We start from the raw sequence: 19,814 nt of genomic DNA on the forward strand, positions 1-19,814 counted from the left end.
TGTTCAAAGGCTTACAGGAAAAGTATAGTAATAAAGGTTAACATATCAGAAATCTCAGCAGAGAAATGGAAATTATGAAAATAAACAAAATAAAAATTCTAGAAATCACAAGCATAGTAATTAAGGATGTAAATCTTGCTGGAGAAGTTTAATAGAAGATTATGTATGGCAGTAGAAAAGATCAATAAATTTGAAGTTAAAGCAGCTGAAATTATCCAATTTGAAGGAAACAGACAAAAATATTGAAATAAACAGAATTTCAGTGAACTCTGGAACAATATTAAAGTCTAGTATATGCATAATGGAAATACTAAAAGGAGATGAAAGAGAGAATGAGGCAGAAAAGCTAATTTGAAGAAAATATAAACACATGAATGGAAGAAGCTTAGCAAGAAGAAAAGTACAGAGAAACACATGCCTAGGCATATCATCATCAAATGCTGAAAACCAAAGAAGAGAAACCTTGAAAACAAACAGCAAGAAAAAAAAAAAAAAAAAAAAAACCCACACACCCCCTACTAGGGACTCGATGATATAAATGATGACTGACTTCTCATCAAAAAACAATGAAGGGCCAAATACAATGGAATAATACCTTTAATGTGCTAAAAGAAACAAAAACTGTCAGCCTATAACACTATCTTTCAAGAAGTGTAAAATAAAGACATTTTTAAATAAACTAAGGCTAAGATAATTCATCATCAGCAAACCTGCACTACAAAAACTGGTAAATAAATTCATCTAAAGCACATGAGTCTAGATAAAGTAGGCTTCAAAACGAGGAGTATTACTAGAGATAAAGAGGGAAATTTCTCAATAGGAAATATTAATTCTTAATAGTAACGTCTCTAAATATATATGAACTTAATGAGCGAGCTTCAAAATACTCAAAGAAACATCTTCCAGAACTAAAGGAAGAAATAGGGAAATCCATAAAGTTAAATATTTTAACACCTATCTCTTTGTAATTGATAGAAGAACTAAACAAAAAATCATAAGGATTTATAAGATTTGAAAAATAGTGACCAACTGCAACATATATTCAAGAAAAATAGAAGAGTGTACAGAGAGAAGGAAACTGTCAAAGAAATAGTTTAAATAAATTGCCCAGAATTTAAAAATTTGTTTCTAAGTTGATGGGCATTTGTGCAGCACAACAAATGGGAAAAGACCCACACTAAGTCATGTTATCATGAAATTTCAAACTTCTGGTAAAAAACAAACAAAAAAAAAGACATGTTTCTAAAAGCTCTCAGAGACAAAACAAAGAACAAACAAAAACAAATAACATACCATGAATCAGAAATCTATTTGAATTCATAGTTTCAGACATGATGGAGTCAGTGAAACTGGACTCACCATCCTGCTATAAACAACTATAAAATTGAACACAGTATATGAAGTATCTATATTCAGACATTAGGCTATGGTAATATGAAGCTACAATCCTTGGGAGAAGAGAAAAACATGAGGCAAAAGCCACATTCTTCCTGGGGGCACTTTACAAACCATGGCACAGAGAAGTGGAGCCTAAACAAAGCAGTAATCTTTCTGGGAAAAGACACTGGAATTTATGAGTGTTGTATTAATTTTCTATTGCTGCTGTAACAAATTCACACAAACTTAGTGGCTTAAAAACAATACACATTGATTATATCACAGTTTCCATGAATCAGAAGTCTGGGTACTTCATGAATCAGCCAATTCTCCACTTACAGTCTCATAAGACCAAAACCAAAGTGTTGGCAGGGCAACATTACTTTGTGGGCTCTAGGAAGAATCCACTTCCAAACCCATTCAGGTTTTTGGTAAAATTTAGTTCCTTGAGATTAAAGAGCTAAGGTCTCTGTTTCTTTGCTGGCTGTCAGCTAGGAGCTTCTTTCATCTCAAGGCCACATGCATTCCTTATCATATTGCCTTTCCATCTTCAAAACTTGCAAGGGCATGTCAAGTACTTCTCATATTCTAATCTCTCTGATTTCCCCTTCTGTTACATCTTTCTGATTCTAAGTGGAGAAAGTGCTATGTTTTTAAGGGCTTGTATGATTAGATTGGATACACCTGTACAATGCAAGATCATCTCCCTATGTAAACTCTGTCACCTTAATTATATTTGCAGACTATCTTTTGCCATGTAATGCCATATTTTCCCAGGTTCCAAATATTAGGGAATGTACCTCTTTTGCGGATTATCCTGATGCCTGTAGCTTCTGAAGTCGCTAAAATTTGAAGAGCTGTTCACCAGAAAGGAAAGAGAAATTCATAGAAGGAACACCCCAGGAAACTGCATAGGTTTCCCCTTGAATCACTGACCAAAAAAGTTAGTGGCTCATGTTTAGGAAAAGACTTTGCAAGGTATGACAGAGAGCACCTACTAAGAAACTGTGAGCTGAATGGAGATTACTGAGATCGCAAGATGTGTGCAGAACTCATTGAAAATGTACCTCCTTCTTCTATCAGACTTTGCCACAGGGGTTCTCATCGTGTGTGCCATGGTCATTCTCACTTCAGGACCTTCATGCATATTGTTCTCTCAAGCCAAAATCCTCTTCATGTTCTTTTGTCCAGATAATCCCTATTCATTCATCAAGTATTTGGCAAAAATAATAATAATAATAATAATGACGGTACCCCCACCCGAAAGATGTCCATGTCCTTCCTAATCCCTAGAAGCTGTGAATATGTTATGTTACACAGCAAAAGGAATTTAGGTTACTAATCAACTGACATTAAGATAAGGAGTTTATCCTGGATTATACAGGCAAGCCCAATGTAATCACCAGGGTCCTGTAAATGTAAAACAGAAAGGCAGAAGAGACAGAGTCAGAGTGATGCAATGTAAGACAGACTCAAGCAGCCACTGCTGTCTTTGAAGAGAAGGGGAAAAGGAGCCAAGGAGTCACAAGAGCTCTCTAGACACTAGGAAAGGCAAGAAAATGCATTCTCTTCCATAGAGCCTTCAGAAATGAATGCGGCTCTGCTGATACTTTGATTTTAGCCCCCTAAGCCCTATTTTGAACACTCTGACCTCCAGAACTATAAGATTAATAGATTTATTTTGTTTTAAGACACTGAGTTTGTGGGAATTTGCCACAGCAGCAATAGGAAACTAATACAAGTATCAAACTACTACTCAAAGGAGCTCTCCCTGGAAATCCAGATCAGGTCATAATCCACTCCTCTATGTTTCCATGGGACCTTTACAGTACTCATTGCTCACTGCATTCATAATCTTGTTCAGTAGCTCTATACACCAATAAACTATATGCCTGTCATGTTTATCACTCTATCCCTAGTACTTGTTCCTAAACCTGGATGATACATGGTGCTTAACACATATCATTGAATGAATGAATAAATAAATAAATTTAAGTTATGACAGACTTTTCTTCTTCCAATCACCATATGGTAAGATATTTACAAAAGAAATGATTTTAAGTTACTGTTGAGCTTTTACAAATTGAAATAAAAAAGAACACCTAAAAAAAATATACACAGCATCTGCAATCTTTGAGTAAAAATCTGTCGGGCTTTATTTCATTTACTGCTGAAAGCTTTATGTTGTTTGAAAAGTAAGTGGAGCTTTTTCTTGAAAGTCTGAGTGAGTGTGATGAGAGCGTTTGGAATCACAGACTTTAGATCCCATCTTACAAATGCATAGTTGGTCATTCACTTCACACATTCTTTTGGCTTTTGTTAAAAGGTGATATATGTAAGCACCATATTCGCACAAAACAATCTCAGTTACTCTTCAACCTAACCAACAGAAAGGTATCACTATCTTAGAATATCTAAGCCAGTGGTTCTTGTGCCTGATTGTATACTGATATATTAAAAGAAGAAAAAGAAGTCTGAGGAAGGTGGCAGGAAATTCAAAGAGAAGAAATGGCAAGGCAATTTAAATTGTTTGGCTAGTGTGCAGTGGCGCAATCTCAGCTCACTGCACCCTCTGCCTCCTGGGTTCAAGCTATTCTCCCACCTCAGCCTCCTGAGTAGCTGGGATTACAGGCACGTGCCACCATGCCCTGTCAGTTTTTGTATTTTTAGTAGAGATAGGGTTTCACCATGTTGGCCAGGATGGTCTCATTCTTGACCTTGTGATCTGCTCCCCTCGGCCTCCCAAAGTGCTGGGATCACAGGTGTGAGCCACCGCACCCAGCCAGCTAGCACAGGTTTTATATGTTCAGTATTAAAATACATATACTGTATATGTGCAAAATATAATGCAAATATATATTTCCTACAAACATCTTCAAGTAAGACTGCTGAACTACATTTCATTTTAATTGAAAGAAAAGCAAGAGTTCTGCTAAGTCTAAAAAGTTTCTATGTGGTCTTGAGCAAACTCATAGATGTCCATTAGTTTCAGTAACTGTTCCTCGAAGCAGCCTAAATTTTGTACCTCAAAGTGGGCCTTGACAAGTACATGTCTGTCCGCTTCTATCATATAAGCTTATTAAGGGGCATTTGCCATTAAGGGGAACTAGGGACCATTTTGGGCTCTTGAGCAAAAAAAAATCTTGAAGGACATGCTTTCCTCAAGAAGCTCCTGGGGAAAAATTCCATGGAATTTAACATCATAGCTGTCAGCTGAAGTCACACTTTATATCAGAACCACAAAAGACACCATTTCTCAAATGAAACATATTTCAGAAATGGGTTCACTACTTGTTTGTAGAGAGACCAGAATCTATACTCATAATGCTGATCCCCAGACCACCTTAGCAGTGATGGACTTCTATTATATGTTTTTTAAAGAGGCAGTCAGCAATTCCTCAACTCGTGCCTCCCCAGTTGCTTCCTCCCTCCCTACTTCAACAGCACTATACACACGTGTGCACACACACACCCTATCATACACAAAACAAAATTGTTTTCTGGGGTTTTGTTAAACTTTTTTATGCATAGTACACATGGTTTGTACTAAAGAGTCAATAACTATTTAAGGTGTGTACTCTTGGTTATTGCTTAGGCTCTATGCACATATGCAACTCATATGCACAGTCACATATGGCTTACATGTACCTGTGCCTGATCTGTAGGTGGCCCCATAGCTCATAGGAAAGTCCTACAGTTAACAAGTTCAGACACATGGTATCATTTATATTTGTTCATTTGTTTTCACATATATCTTCAAAGCTGTCTAACATATTCCCAGTTTCCTTCCCCTCCTTTCGGGACACTATCAGTTATATTCAGAGAAACAAATGTGTACTAGAAAATTGAAGCCTTATAATCAGTTTTCAGTCTCCTTCTCAATTTGAGGCATGTTTCGTATCTGGTGAAATTTTGTCACAAACTCTAAGATTCAGTTCTCTTGTTTTATTAGGATAGAAATCCCTCCCTGTTTTTCACATTTTATATTTAATAGCTGGGTTTCAGGGAAGGGAGGTAATTAACTCTACATGAATCTTACCCCTAAGACTGTCAAATAAGGAGGGACATTTTAAGTATTTAGGGACTCCAATGTAGTATGCACTCATGATATGTCCCTGAGGGCACAGTCTTGTTAAAAAGAAAATACGATAACAAAGCCATCTTAAGGATCTAATAAAAGTGATGTTTGCAGTCAGAATATCATCATTTCCCTTCTTTCTAGCACAGAATAGGAGGATTTTGGTAGCATATTTGTGTGACTACTCAAATGTGTCAAAAGCTGTGGTTTTGAGACCAATGAATAGTGACTATAGGTCTGCATGGGGATCCTTTATCAACACTTAAAGGTGTCTCCCCCGCCCCGCCAACAGTCTTATTGGGATTCTATTATTTTCACAGCCAAATATCTGACTAAACTGTATTCATAAACACTGAGTACTTGAGAACATCAAAGGGAGAGTGGCTTAAATATGATATTGAGCAATCAGAAAATGCTACCGGGCAAGAAAAAGACATGAAGCTGACCCTAAAGCAGGGAATAATTTATGTATATAAAGGATAGGAGGGAAAGAGACTTCTGCGGATTAAACAACACATGAAAATACGTAGAGGCAAAATGTTAATGGTATGTGAAGGGAATAGCAAAGTGTGACACAATTTCATCAGCAGTTGTTGGGAGAACTAATGGATAAGATAAACACAAAATGACAAACCCATTATGGGACACCAAGGACTATGAGCCATTTAGAGTCTTGGGCAGGAAGAACCTTGAGGAAGTTGCTTCAGATTAGCAGAGCCTGCAAGATATATTAGTGACAAAGAGGCAGGAACCAGGAGAGATGTTAAGAGACAAACTAGATAACAGTGACAGCAAGCCACTGAGGCTTTGATGGATTCATTGCAGTCTATCAAAGAAATCCTGAATATGCTGAATGTAGTTATTTTGCAAATTATTCAGAAAACATCAGCTCTGAAATCTTTTCTCAATTAAATCTTTTTTAAAATAAAAATTGACTTTAGTTTATCTTTCAATTAAGATGGTCACTACCTCCTTAGTTGTACCACAAGCTCAAGGCCAAATAGAAGGTGACAATGGTAGATTCCTACAGTGGCAATGTTGGAGTGAAGGTACAGATCTTTAAATATGAAGATTTCAGAGAACTCAGAGGCTTTGGTTTGGAAAAACTTTCGATGCTCTACAGTCGAGGTTCTCAAGTCTACCAAATTTTTGAGCAATAATAATCAGATTTCTCTGCCACTGAACATAGATAAGTCTTGAATACTTTTCTAGGAGACACTGGAATCCAAGGCAGAGGGATTCAACTCAAGTTATCAGAAGGATCAGAAAAGGAATGTCTTGGAAATATATGAGAAATCTTATGAAAATCTAAAAATAGCAATAAGACATTGCCAATCCACAAAGAGTCAACAAGTTATTTTATTTCCTCCAGGGTTATTGAGCCTTCATCTCTGCTTCTCTCTGACCAGCTGTCCTGTTCTCTCACTCTTGTATACCTATTTATATGTTTCCTTGGGGTGTCACTGCTCCTCTCTGCTACAATAAGATATATGACTTTAGTTTTCCATTGTGATGAACCTGGTCCTAAACTTACATGACCTTTCATTTCCAGTGCCTATTACCTTCCATTCATTTTCTTTTTATATCACTTAAAATATCTTTACAATAATGACTCTAAATAATTTATTCTTGTGGAAAAAGAGATCATATAGCATGCACACTAAGGAAAAAAGTACCAAGTCACCTAAAATGCTGAGGTGACTCACATTATTTTGATAACAATATTAGTTTGCTAGGACTGCCATAACAAAATACTGCAAATCAGGTGGCTTAACCAACATCAATTTATTTCTCACAGTTCTGGAGGCTGGAAGTCTAAGATCAAGGGGTCCAGAGGTTTGGCTCCTCCTGAGGCCTTTCTCCTTGACTTGCATGGCCACCTTCTCTCTGTATCATCACGTGGTCTTTTCCCTATACACACACATTCCTGGTGTCTCTCTTCTTACCAGTCATACTGGATTCAGGCCCTACCCTGTGACCTTATTTCACCTTAGTAACCTTTTTAAAGATTCTATTTTCAACTACAGTCACATCAAGGATTAGGGCTTCATTGTATGAATTTTGGGGGTATACAATTCAGTCCATAATAGTGACAATCATTTTAAAACTCTCTCCCCTTTTCACATGTATATACACATTTACACATGTATGGTTATACTTTTGCATTTTCATACATTGAATTGTATATAATGTACTTTTTTATTTTTGAACTTTCTATGTCTTGTAGTTTTATTTTTGGCCTCTCCTTTCTTTTCTTTGTCTGAGCAACACACATTGATAACTAATGCTAATAATTCTATGTGTTTATTTTCATATTTTGCAAGCATATATAATAAAATCAAAGGGCTTTTTGACATTGCTTACTTTTCTGCAACTTGCACTTCCACGTAACAATGCATGGTAAAAGTTTATCCTAGTCAACAAGTAAAACTCCAACCCACTCCTTCTAATGGATGCATAACATTCTGTGCAATTGATGTACTGCAATTTATTTAGTCATCCTCCTCCTTAATTGCCATTAATTTCATTTTTAATTAGTTGCTATCACCAACTACATAGCACTAGACACATCTTTAAATGGTAGAGAGATAACTTATTTAGGATAGATTCTCAAGAGTTGTATCGCTGGATTGAAGATTAGGTATATATTTAAGTTTTACAGACCCTGCCTAAGTGCTTATTTAAAGTCTATAACAATTCATGTTTCTACTACAATTATATGAGTGTACACTTCCCCCAACATTTACACCAGCAGAAAGAATTATCACTAATTTTACTATCTGCCAAACTGATGGAGATGAAAACGAGAGCTCACTGTTACTTTAATTTTCATTTCCCCCAACACAATGAGACTGAGTATAAATTTACTGGCAATTTTCTTTTGTATGAATTGTGTTTTTATACTTATTTTCCATTTTCCATGGTATCATTAATGCTTTTTTATTATTTTGTAAGAACAGTTTGTATTTTATTGCTATTGTCCATTCACCATTCATATGTATGCAAGTGTATCTCCCAATCTATTCTTAAAATTTTGTTTATTCAGTAAAATGCTTGCAGTTTCCTTTGTCTAAATTTGTTATATTCCTGGTTTTTCAAAAGAAATGTTTTAAATCAATGAACATAAAACACCTCAAGGTATTTTTATGATTATAGAAGCTATTTGTCACTTACAGTTCACCAATATTATCAATACTATCTAGCAACTTTGAATGATCAAAAATGAATTTTAACAATTTCCTTTAATGTTTTCCAATAACACTACTATATTTCTTTTTAAAATTTTAGACACATCAAAAGTTTATGTTTATCAGCTTTGAACTGTGAAAGACATTAATTTATTCTTTCCCAGGGAGTGCTGAGTGGACAGTTGTTATCCACTCACTCCATTGCTGTAGAGTATATATTACTACCCTGATTTACAGTAATGAAGTTATTTGAGAACCCAACTGACTGCACTTATTTGTTCTAAAATCAGCATGGACCAAAGCTCTTAATTATTTCCACTGTGCCTAATAGCAATTCCAAAGGCTCTAACTGCAATCAGAGAGCATACGTAATCAACTAGCCAAAGAGACACTTTTATGATGCATATTAAATGCAATGAAAATGTAAGAGTTAGAGATTTAAAAGAATGAACACAGGGAATATTGTAAATTAAGGATCCCTACACCATTGCTGATTTCCACATTATGCATTTGTCAAATTAAAGGAATAAAATTAGTATTGCTTAACTATGCAGCAATTGAGGAAGCTGATATGAACTCATAAATCTGTGAAGGGCACAAAATTCAATGAAAATATATTATTGAGCACAATTGTGAGATGAGTTATAATTAGAAACAATAAGAGGACACTTATTATAAAATCTGATGGATGTGTGCAAAGTTCCAAACTTTTCTTAAGAGCAGTCAGCAAATTCATATTTTCAAGCTTTCTGAAAAAGCCTGGAAATCACACAGACAGAAAGGCAATAGGCTCAACGGAAGAGCACAGGCTTTGGAGAAACAGAAAACTAAAAATTCTGCTGTGAATCTACCATTTGTTTACTGTGTAACATTAGGCAATTTACCTACCCTTTCGGAGCCTCAGTTCTTCACTCACAAAAATAGGATAGCAATAGTTTTTCCCCTGGTGGAATTGTAATAAACGTTAAATGAATAATATTAATGTGAAGTGCTTAGCACAATGCTTAACACATAGAGCTCAATAAATGGCACCTGCCATTACTAAAGTAACACTGGGGTTGTTGGGGTTTTTTTCAAATTCCAGAAACACACTCTTAGCCAAATCAGGAAGATGATAGCACTTACTAGATCCATTTTATATTCTGGAATTCTAAAATATTTAAGAAAAGAGTGATCCAAGGTACAAGTATTTTATCATTTAAATTCATTAATGATTTCATCAGCAGATGAATGGATAAAGAAATGTGGATACATACACACACATGTCCACACACACAACAGAACACTATTCAGTCTTAAAAAAGAAGAACATCGGTCGGGCGCAGCGGCTCACGCCTGTAATCTCACCACTTTGGGAGGCTGAGGCAGACGGATCATAAGGTCAGGAGATCGAGACCATCCTGCCTAACACGGTGAAACCTCGTCTCTACTAAAAATACAAAAAGATTAGCCGGGCGTAGTGGCGGGCGCCCATAGTCCCAGCTACACGGGAGGCTGAGGCCTGAGAATGGCGTGAACCCGGGAGGCGGAGCTTGCAGTGAGCCGAGATCGCGCCACTGCACTCCAGCCTGGGCAACAGAGCGAGACTCCATCTCAGAAAAAAAAAAAGAAGAAGAAGAAGAAGAACATCCTGTCATTTGTGACATGGATCAACCTGGAGGACATTTTGCTAAGTGAAATAAGTCAAGCACACAAAGATAAATGTCACGGGATCTCACCTATGTGAGCAGTTTTTAAAAGTCCACTCATAGAAGCAGAGAGTAGAACTGTAATTGCAAGGGTTTGAGGGGGATGAGGGCAGGGGAATAAAGAGATGTAATTTAAATTTAACAAAGACTTAGTTTCAGTTAGAATGAATAAATTCTTAAGATCTATTGTACAGCATGGTAACTGTCATTAATAATACTGTATTGCATGCCTGAGAATTGCTAAGAGATTAGATCTTAAATGTTCTTACCACAAAAAAAGATAAATATGTGAGGTGATGATATGTTAATTAGCTTGAGTTAATCATTTAATAATGTATACATATATAAAAATATCACATTATAGACAGTATATTTATAATTTTTGTCAATTATACCTTAAAAACCAAAAACTAAGAAAAAACATAAGTGTCATAGTTTAATAACACCACACTTTGCACAAATCAAGGGCCTAGTAAATTTTGATTTGTTTTATTCTAAATAAATCATAATCCATCAATGCTTTATAATGAAACAGTCCTTCATAATTTTAAAAATTTCTATGAGGAAAACATGCCAAGGCTAATGCAAGAACATATTTTACAGTTATCTCAGGAAATTCAGACATGCAAAGATAGGTTGGGAATTCTACAATTTTATGTGCTTAAATATAAATATGCCATTTAGTTATTATAAAACATTCTGGATCCCTCCATTTTCTTTATCCCCCATCCAACCTGTTACCAGTTCCCAAATATTTCGGACTTCACCCACTACTCTCCAACTCCACAGCTACTTCCCAGTTTAGGCAGCCACCTAGATTTCTATAATTGTCTCCTTAACTAGTCCTCCCTCCTTCCCTTCCCTCTCTCATATCAATTTTATGTGTGGCAGCTGGTGTGATCTTTCTAAAATGTATGTCACTTCTCTCCTTGAAACCCTTGAGGGGCAGCTATTTTCCTCAGATAAAATTCCTAAGTTATTAGCATGGTATATAAAGCCTTTTTGGCAAGTCACTCTGTACTTATGTCATATCCACTGCCACTTCCCACCCACACACCCTGTCCCAAATACAAATTACACACCGGTTGCAGTCAACTACTTTAACTCCTCAAACATGCCATTCTTTCTAACATAGTCATTTTCCTCCATCTGAAGCACTTTTTTCCTTCATCTCAACTGGTTAACACCTACTCATATTTCAGGTCTCAGCTTAGAAGTCACTTAAAAAAAAATCTTTCCAGAGCCCCTAAATTTGGATTATGTCCTGTCTTTAAGTGATTATAGCTATCTACATTTTATTTAATCATTTATTCATGCAAGAAACATTTGAAGGCCTACTACTTACCAGACTCTGTTCTAGGCACCAGGATATATTCATGCAGATAAAGCCTAAGCTCACCAAGAACTTATTAACGGAGTGGGCAGAAAACTAAAGAATAAATATTAATATATATAAAATGGTAATAAGTTCCTTGGACAAAAAAGAAATCAGAATAAGAGGAAAAGGATGTGTTCAGTTGGGGTGTGATGTTATCTTATAGGGTGTCAGGGAGAGCCTCAGAGAAAAGATGACATTTGAACAGAGATGTGAAAGAATGAAGCAGCAAGCAAGATGCGTTTGGAGGAAAGGAAGTTACAGGCAATGGGAAGAGCATATTGGTATGGCCTTCAGGTGGTGAAGTGCTTGGCTGCTTGGCTTATTTGAAGGATAGCAAGGAAGCTGGTGAGACTGGAGCAGAGTAAGCAAGGGAGAGGAAATGAGGTCAGAGAGATGGGGGGCCAAAGGGAGCTGCAGATCATCTGGGGCCCTGGAAGCACTGTAAGGTCTTTAGATATTCCACTCCATGAGGGCAGAAGAAGGAGGGTATGGGGAAATCACTTAACCTGACTTGTGTTTAAGAGTACAGCAGAGCCGAGTTCGCGCCACTGCACCCCAGCCTGGGTGACAGAGCAAAGACTCCGTCTCAAAAAAAAAAAAAAAAAAAAAGAGTACAGCATAGCAGCAGCTGTGGAAGCAGAGAGACCAGTTAGCTTACTGCAATACACAGGGCAAGAGATGATGGTGGTTTACACCTGACTCCAAATAGCAAGAAGAGTCAGATTCTGCATATATTTTGAAGGTAGGGTGAGCAGAATTTACTGACAGGGTGTAAGGTGTGAGATACAAAAATCAAGGTTGTCTCTAAGTTTTCTGATCTGAGTAACTAGAAGGATGGAATTCCCATTTCTAAAATGATGAATACTGCAAAAGAAGGAGGAAGCATGGGAGAAGCATAGAATGTAGAATGGTATATCTAATAGTATTTAAGTGACATCAATTAAGCAATTGTGTAAACAAAGAGATTTTCAGGATGGATGTTCATTGGACAGCCAGCAGCAATCCTAGAAGAGATTACCCAGAAAAGGAGTAGAAACAGAAAAGAGATGATGCCCAGGGACTGAGCCCTTATTTAGGAAGATGCAGAGAAACCCATAAAGGGGATTGAAAAGGCATGACTGGCAAAATGAAAATAGGGAGAGTGATATCCTGAAGGCCATGTGAAGAAAGCATTTTAAGTAGGAGAGAGTGATCACAGTCAAATGAAGTTAATAGGTCAAGTAAGGTGAAAACTAAGAAACAACATTTAATTTGGCAACATGGAGGCCATCGGTGATGTTTATAAGAGCCATTTCTGTGGAGATGTACAGCTAAAAGATAATTAGATAGGAAAGAACAATAAGAGGGAAAAGTGGAGAAGTTAACTTATTGACCACCTTTTCTGATGAACCTTGTTCTAAAGAGACATAGAGATAGAAGGGGCTGGAGGAAACTGTGGGTTCAAGAAAAAGTTTCTCTTTAAATAAGGGAGTTAATAAAAATGTTTATGTGCTAATTGGGAATTAATGAATGAATGCTCTGTAGCAACAGGACCATTTACCACATTTACCAATGACCTAATATCCAGTATGTGTGGTGTGCTTAAATACAATATTCTGCCACTGACTTTTAAGTGCTAAGGTTTTATTTGCAGAACAATAATAAGAAAAACAATAGTAACAATAACAAAAAAGACCAGACATATATAGTTCCAAAGATTTGTATCCATTTTATTAATACAAGGATAAAATCATTCATTTTCAAATATTAAAGCAATATATGTATAGATTTCACCTCCACTCTCAATCTCTTTAAAACTGAATGAATAATAGAACTGATGTGCTCTATTTCGTCTTTCAAAGTTTTTCATTATCTACATCAAAGACTAAGGGAGAGGAAGAAATCAAAGAAAAAGGACAATAGTGATGTAAATAACCATTTATCTGGTTTTATAATGTTTATCTTTTTTCAAAAAGCTTTCTTAATGAGTAGTTTAACATTTTGATATGAAAGCCAATACAAATGTCTTTATGAGAACCCATATGGCTCGCTTCTGTAGGAACAAGGGTGGGAACAATAGGGGCATCTGAGACTGGGAATAACTCAGGTAATAAAACCACAGAATGACAACCATAACCCCAACAATAACAATTTGCACTCACCAAATATCTGAATATTTATTCCACACAATGATTGGAGCTTTCCAAGCATTGTCTCTAACTCTTGAAAAGAAATCCTAACTACGTATTATCACCCTCACATAAAAGAGGAAGAAGCTGATACTTGTAGAGAATAAATAATTGACTAATACTCCAATTGACTGAGATATAGAACTGAGATTCAAACTCAGGACTGCTTTGTACCAGAACTCACCTCTTTCCAATACACCATGCTACCTCTCTACTATCAATTTTCTACATTTAAGTAGGTTAAATCTATGTATAATTCTAAAAGAGATCACTCTTCATATTTTTCCTACTATCTATATTCCCTCAAAAGCTGTTCTACCATTATTGCAGATGATCATTAAACAATTATCTCATCCACTAACGATATATCTATCCTTCCAGGTTTCCATTGCCTCAAAGACTGTAGCCTAAAAGGACTGCCTTATTCTTGTTCCATACAAAACTGTGATGCCTAAAAGGTTACATAAATTAGAATCTTATGGGTATGCTATGTACTGTCTCTTTAATGATTCTGAATTTTCCTTTGTTACATAATTGCATTCTGAGAAAATGTAAATGCTAAATGTTAACAAGCATCATATTGCTATGACAATAAAAGGCATTTTTTGATATCTTTGGTGACAATGAGAGAAGTTGCAAACTTGGAAAAGGAAGATCTGAGTGGAGTCTTTTATAGGGATATAAAAGTTAAATGACAGAGCCCTTTATAATCCTGCCAAAATGTAAATTCTTAAGTATATTAAAGACTAAAAGCTTCATCTGTATAAAACTGACAAAATACATCAGACTTTAATTGGCAGTAGAGTGATAATGGAAAGGAAATGTGGCTTAATTGGAGCTCTCTCCCTGAAAAGGCAGAGCTTAGTAGTGTCATTTTAATTATTTCTAGCCGTTAATCCTGTAATCATCTATTATTTTCTCCATATATTACACCAGGAAGTACTCCCTGCTGTAAATGCTATGATATTTAAAAAGCAAATGCCTAGTAAAAACAAAAAGACCCAGTCTGGATTCATTGTCTCAGCAACTGCTCTGGAGAACCATAAACTGACTTTTAAATCATTAGTGGTCAGGATGACAAATGTGGCTAATTTAATTATTAACAACAGCATTCTTGATTCAGATGCCATTTAATCATTACTTGCATCTGTTGCATTTATTAACCAATTAGGCAGTTAATGTGATACTTAAGGTGTTTCCCTTCAATATGAGTCTTTGATTTCTTCTACAGTGCTTTTATACAGCTGTATAAACATATCACAAAAACATACTACAATAATGAGCACCAGCGACAAATGTAACTGGCAGTCTTTTCAAAAATGAGAAGCACTAGAAGAACAAAGATAGTCTTAAGACTTCCATGAACGATTTTAAGTACAAGCACAGCAATTTCTTTTTTTTTTCTTTTGCTTTTTCAATGATCCGTAGACTCATTTATACAGTAGATTCTTTTTCAATTTTTATTGCATGTGACTACATAGAATGTGTAAGATTCCAATGTTCACTAATCTGAGTAAGATTTTAATCTACACTGAAACCCATGCACTTTTCTAATTTTGGGATTCCAATTTTACCTACCGTTTTTCAGACTTAATTTAAATTTAATTTACAAATGCTTAAATGTGGCCTGGAATGGCATCTCACACCTTTAATTCTAACACTTTGGTAGGCCAAGGCAGGATGATAATTGGAGGCCAACAGTTTGAGACCAGCTCGGGCAACATAGCAAGACCCCTGTCTCTATTTATTTTCTTAAAAGAAAAAAACCTTAAACTTATATTTCACCATTTTTAAAGGTAAAATTTTCCAATTATATCTTAACTTCCAATCATAATTTTTATGTCTTAGACTGTAAACTTAAAATCGATAAAGAAATCATTGCAATCTAGCCCAGAAATATGCCAAAAAGTACATTTCAATAGGAGTTGAATGTAGCCTCAAAATTGTAATTATCCTAATTTTCCAAATTCCATACCATTCCTCCAGTTCTTTTTGTAGAGGTTTCCAGATTACAAATCTCTGAAATTTAATAAAAAATTAATGTTTATTGGGTTGCATTCAGTTGACCAATTTTTCCCACTACTTCCAAAGCAAATATATATTTCTTTTTTTTTTTTTTTTTTTTTTGAGACGGAGTGTCACTCTGTCACCCAGGTTGGAATGCAGTGGCGCCATCTCAGTTCACTGCAAGCTCCGCCTCCCGGGTTCATGCCATTCTCCAGCCTCAGCCTCCCGAGTAGCTGGGACTACAGGAGCTGGCCACCACCCCCGGCTAATTTTTTCTATTTTTTAGTAGAGACAGGGTTTCACACAAATACATATTTCAATATGTTCATACCATAGCAGATTATGAACTATATATTGTTGATGGTGATTTGAGTTCCCTTTTAGCAAGGGCACATAATACTGAATTCAAAACACATTTGCAAGAACCTATCTAAATAGGACCATCCTCAAATATTTTTTTCGTAAGAACTACTTTTAGGGGAAAAGTATTAGGAAATTTATTTTAAAATCCAATTGCCAAGATAGCTGCTGATGGAAGTAAAAAGTCAACTTAATCTTCTACATATGTAATCTTCTAGAAAAGAAAAGATGTCTAGACTTGAACTTTACACATGGAAAATTATTCAGTAGAGGCAAAATTGAGTTATACTCAAAAAATTGAGGCACAAAAGTGAAATCATCTTAGGGAAATTTTCAACCACCAGTACTGAAGACAAAAAGGGTATTTCTGGCCAACTAATCACAATCTGGGAATAAACTAGTAATTAAGAGTATGTGTTCTGGAATCTGGTCACCTGAGTTCAAAGTCTGACCTACCACTTACTAGCTGTGTAAATTTACTGAGAAGATAAATTTCTCCCTACAACAATTTTCTCATCTGTTAAAGAGGATAATAATTATCCCTACTTTATACAATTGATATGAGGATTAAATGGGATAATAAATGTATAGTATTTCCTGGCATATAGTAAATATTCAACACAGTTACGATACTTTAATATATTTTAATAATTAGTGTTTTTTTTTTTTTTGTATTCAAACAGCTCATTCTGTGTGAATTCTGACTTCCTCAACCCAGTGTGGGTGTATTTGCTGATCTATCCACAATTCATGCTTTTAACTGCTTTTAAATTTTTAATCAGTTTCTAATGCACTAATTTTGTGGTCATAAAATATTAGAGCTGAAGAAATAATCAGCTTAGAAATCTTAGAAAAAGATCTAGAAATAATATTATTCGAACAGATCTTAGAAATAATCTCATGCAAATTTCATCATTTTTAAGGCTCAGAGAGTTTGTTACATGCTCAAAGTCAAACAGCAAACTTAAAACATTATAGAGATGCATGGAATATTAATGCATCTGGAATACAGATTATTGGGAGCTTCCTAAATGTTTTCTTTGTTAAGATTCTCTTATTGCAAAAAATTAGATCAACAAATCGGTCCTTAAAGAAAATTTCTGTAGACTATATTTTCTATTTAGTCATTAGTTCTTTTATTCAATTTTTATTTTTTAAATTATAAATGGACAAATTATAGTTTTATATCTCTATGGGGTATAATGTGATGTTACAATTTATGAATATAATTAGAATGATTTAATCTAGTTCATTAACATATCCATCACCTCAAAAACTTATTCTTTTTTGTGGTGAGAACATTCAAAATTTACTCTCTTACACATTTCATAATGTACATTATCTACTGTATTTACCACACTGTGCAAAAATAATCAAATTTATTTCTCCGATTTGAGTCTTTGTATCCCTGGACCATCTTCTCCCCCGTTACCCTCCTCTCCAGCCTCTGGTTACCACTATTGTACTCTCTGCTTCTCTAAAATTGATTTATTTAGATTTCAGGTATAAGTGAGATCATGCAATATTTATCTTTTTGTGTCTGGCTTATTTCATTTAGCATGATATTCTCCAGGTTTATCCATGTTGTTGCAACTAACAAAATTCCTTTCTTTTATTAAGGCTGGATAGTATCCTATTGTGTATATATACCACATTTTCTTCATCCATTCATCTGTGATGGCTGCCTAGGTTGATTCCAGAACTTAGCTGTTGTGAATAGTGCTGCAATGAACATGGGAGCTCAGATATCTTCTCCACATACTGACTTCAAATCTTTAACTTAGAAGTAGAATTGTGAATAATATGGTAATCCTATTTTTGGTTTTTTGAGGAACCTCCATAGAGCTTTCCATAATGGCTGTACTAATTTACATTCCCACTAAGAGTATACAAGCATTCTCTTTTCTCCACATCCTTACCAGCACTTTTTATCTTTCATCTTTTCGAAAATAGCCATTTGGATAAATGGGAAGTAATATCTCATTATGGCTTTGATTTGCACTTCCCTGTTGATTAGTGACGTTGAGCATTTTTTAAACATACCTATTGACCACGTGTATGTCTTCTTTTAAGAAATGACTATTCAGATCCCTAATCTAACTTTTAATCAGATTATTTATTTTCTTTCTGTAGAGTTGAATTACTTATATATTTTGGATATCAACCCCTTATCAGATGTATTGCTTGCAAATATTTTTTCCCAATCTATAGGTTGTCTCTTCACTCTGTTTTTTCCTTTGTTTTGCAGAAGCTTTTCAGTTGGATGTAATTCTGTTTGTCTATTTATAGTTTTGTTGCCTGAGCTCTTGGGGTCAAATCTAAAAAGTCATTACCCAGACCAATGGATTATAGCTTTTTCCCTATGTTTTCTTCTAGAAGTTTTACAGTTTCAAGTCTTATGTTTAGATCTTTAATCTACATTTGACCCAATTTTTGTGTATGGTATGAGATAAACATTCAATTTCATTCTTCTGAATGTGAATATCCAGTTTTCCCAACACCACTTGTTGAATAGACTATCCTTTTCCTATTGTGTATTCTTCACACCTTTGTTGAAAATCAGCTTAATACATCTGTGGGTTCATTCCTAGGCTTTCTATACTGTTCCATTTGTTGATGAATCGATTTATACACCAGTATCCTATTTGAATTACCATCACTTTGTAGTTTGAAATCAGGTAGTGTGATGTCACCAGTTTTGTTCTTTTTGCACATAATTGCCTTGACTATTTGGACTCTTTCGTGGTTTCATATAAATTTTAGTATATTTTCTATTTCTATAAAAAAATTACATTGAAATTTTGATAAAGATTGCATTGAACCTATAGGTCACTTCGGATGGTATGGACATTTTAATAATATTAATTATTCTAATATATGAACACATGATATCTTTACATTTGTGTCTGCTCCAGTTTCTTTCATTGATTGTTTAAAGTTTTCAGTATACATAAAATTCTTAGAATTTATACTTATGAAAATATTGGCTCATGACACATTTTAATGCCTTTTATCATTCCAAAAGTAGGTTATGAATATTGGAACAAGAGAAAGAATTTTCCCGTTGTCTGCTTCCACATCTACTCCTCAGACATAATCACTATAATAAGAATTTGGTGTGCATATTTCCAAATATTTTTCTGCATTCTTTATTTAAATAAATTTTAGGTACCTTTTCTAGGCCAGGATTTGTTTTACAAAGAAGGGCCAACTAAGGGAATGTCAGATAATATGTTAATATTATGTTTTCATGACTTGACTATCTTTCTTCTTTAATCATTTTTTCATCTCTTCAATGTAATAAAGATAAAATAGTTTAATTTATTATGGGAAGAGTTTGACTAGGTATGGAGAAGGCCTGGGTAAAAGTATAATATATATATTTTATATATGTATATATTTTTTTATATTATATATATTTTAGTATATATATACTAAAAATGGGTGCATATTATAAAGTGAGAGCCAAACTATAAAGACCATAGCTTATAAATAAATTATGTGCTTATGAAAGGAACAAAAGTTTATAATCACTCCAATGCACTCCACCAGACATTTAATAAACACTCA

At 34.9% G+C, this 19,814-nt stretch overlaps 2 long non-coding RNA genes across 4 annotated transcripts in view; both read right to left on the minus strand.

Moving 5' to 3' along the window:
- Nucleotides 1-19,814, minus strand: part of LOC139363578 (uncharacterized) — a 201,947-nt gene that overhangs the window by 68,673 nt on the left and 113,460 nt on the right. The gene's annotated exons all lie outside the window — the stretch shown is intronic.
- Nucleotides 9,531-12,575, minus strand: LOC139363577 (uncharacterized). The gene is made up of 3 exons (XR_011624227.1): nt 12,368-12,575; nt 11,677-11,760; nt 9,531-9,586 (listed from the first exon to the last, which is right to left on the minus strand). It is a non-coding gene; the product is annotated as an uncharacterized lncRNA (long non-coding RNA).

The sequence above is a fragment of the Macaca nemestrina genome, chromosome 6, assembly GCF_043159975.1.
Source record: "Macaca nemestrina isolate mMacNem1 chromosome 6, mMacNem.hap1, whole genome shotgun sequence".
Lineage (NCBI taxonomy): Eukaryota > Metazoa > Chordata > Mammalia > Primates > Cercopithecidae > Macaca > Macaca nemestrina.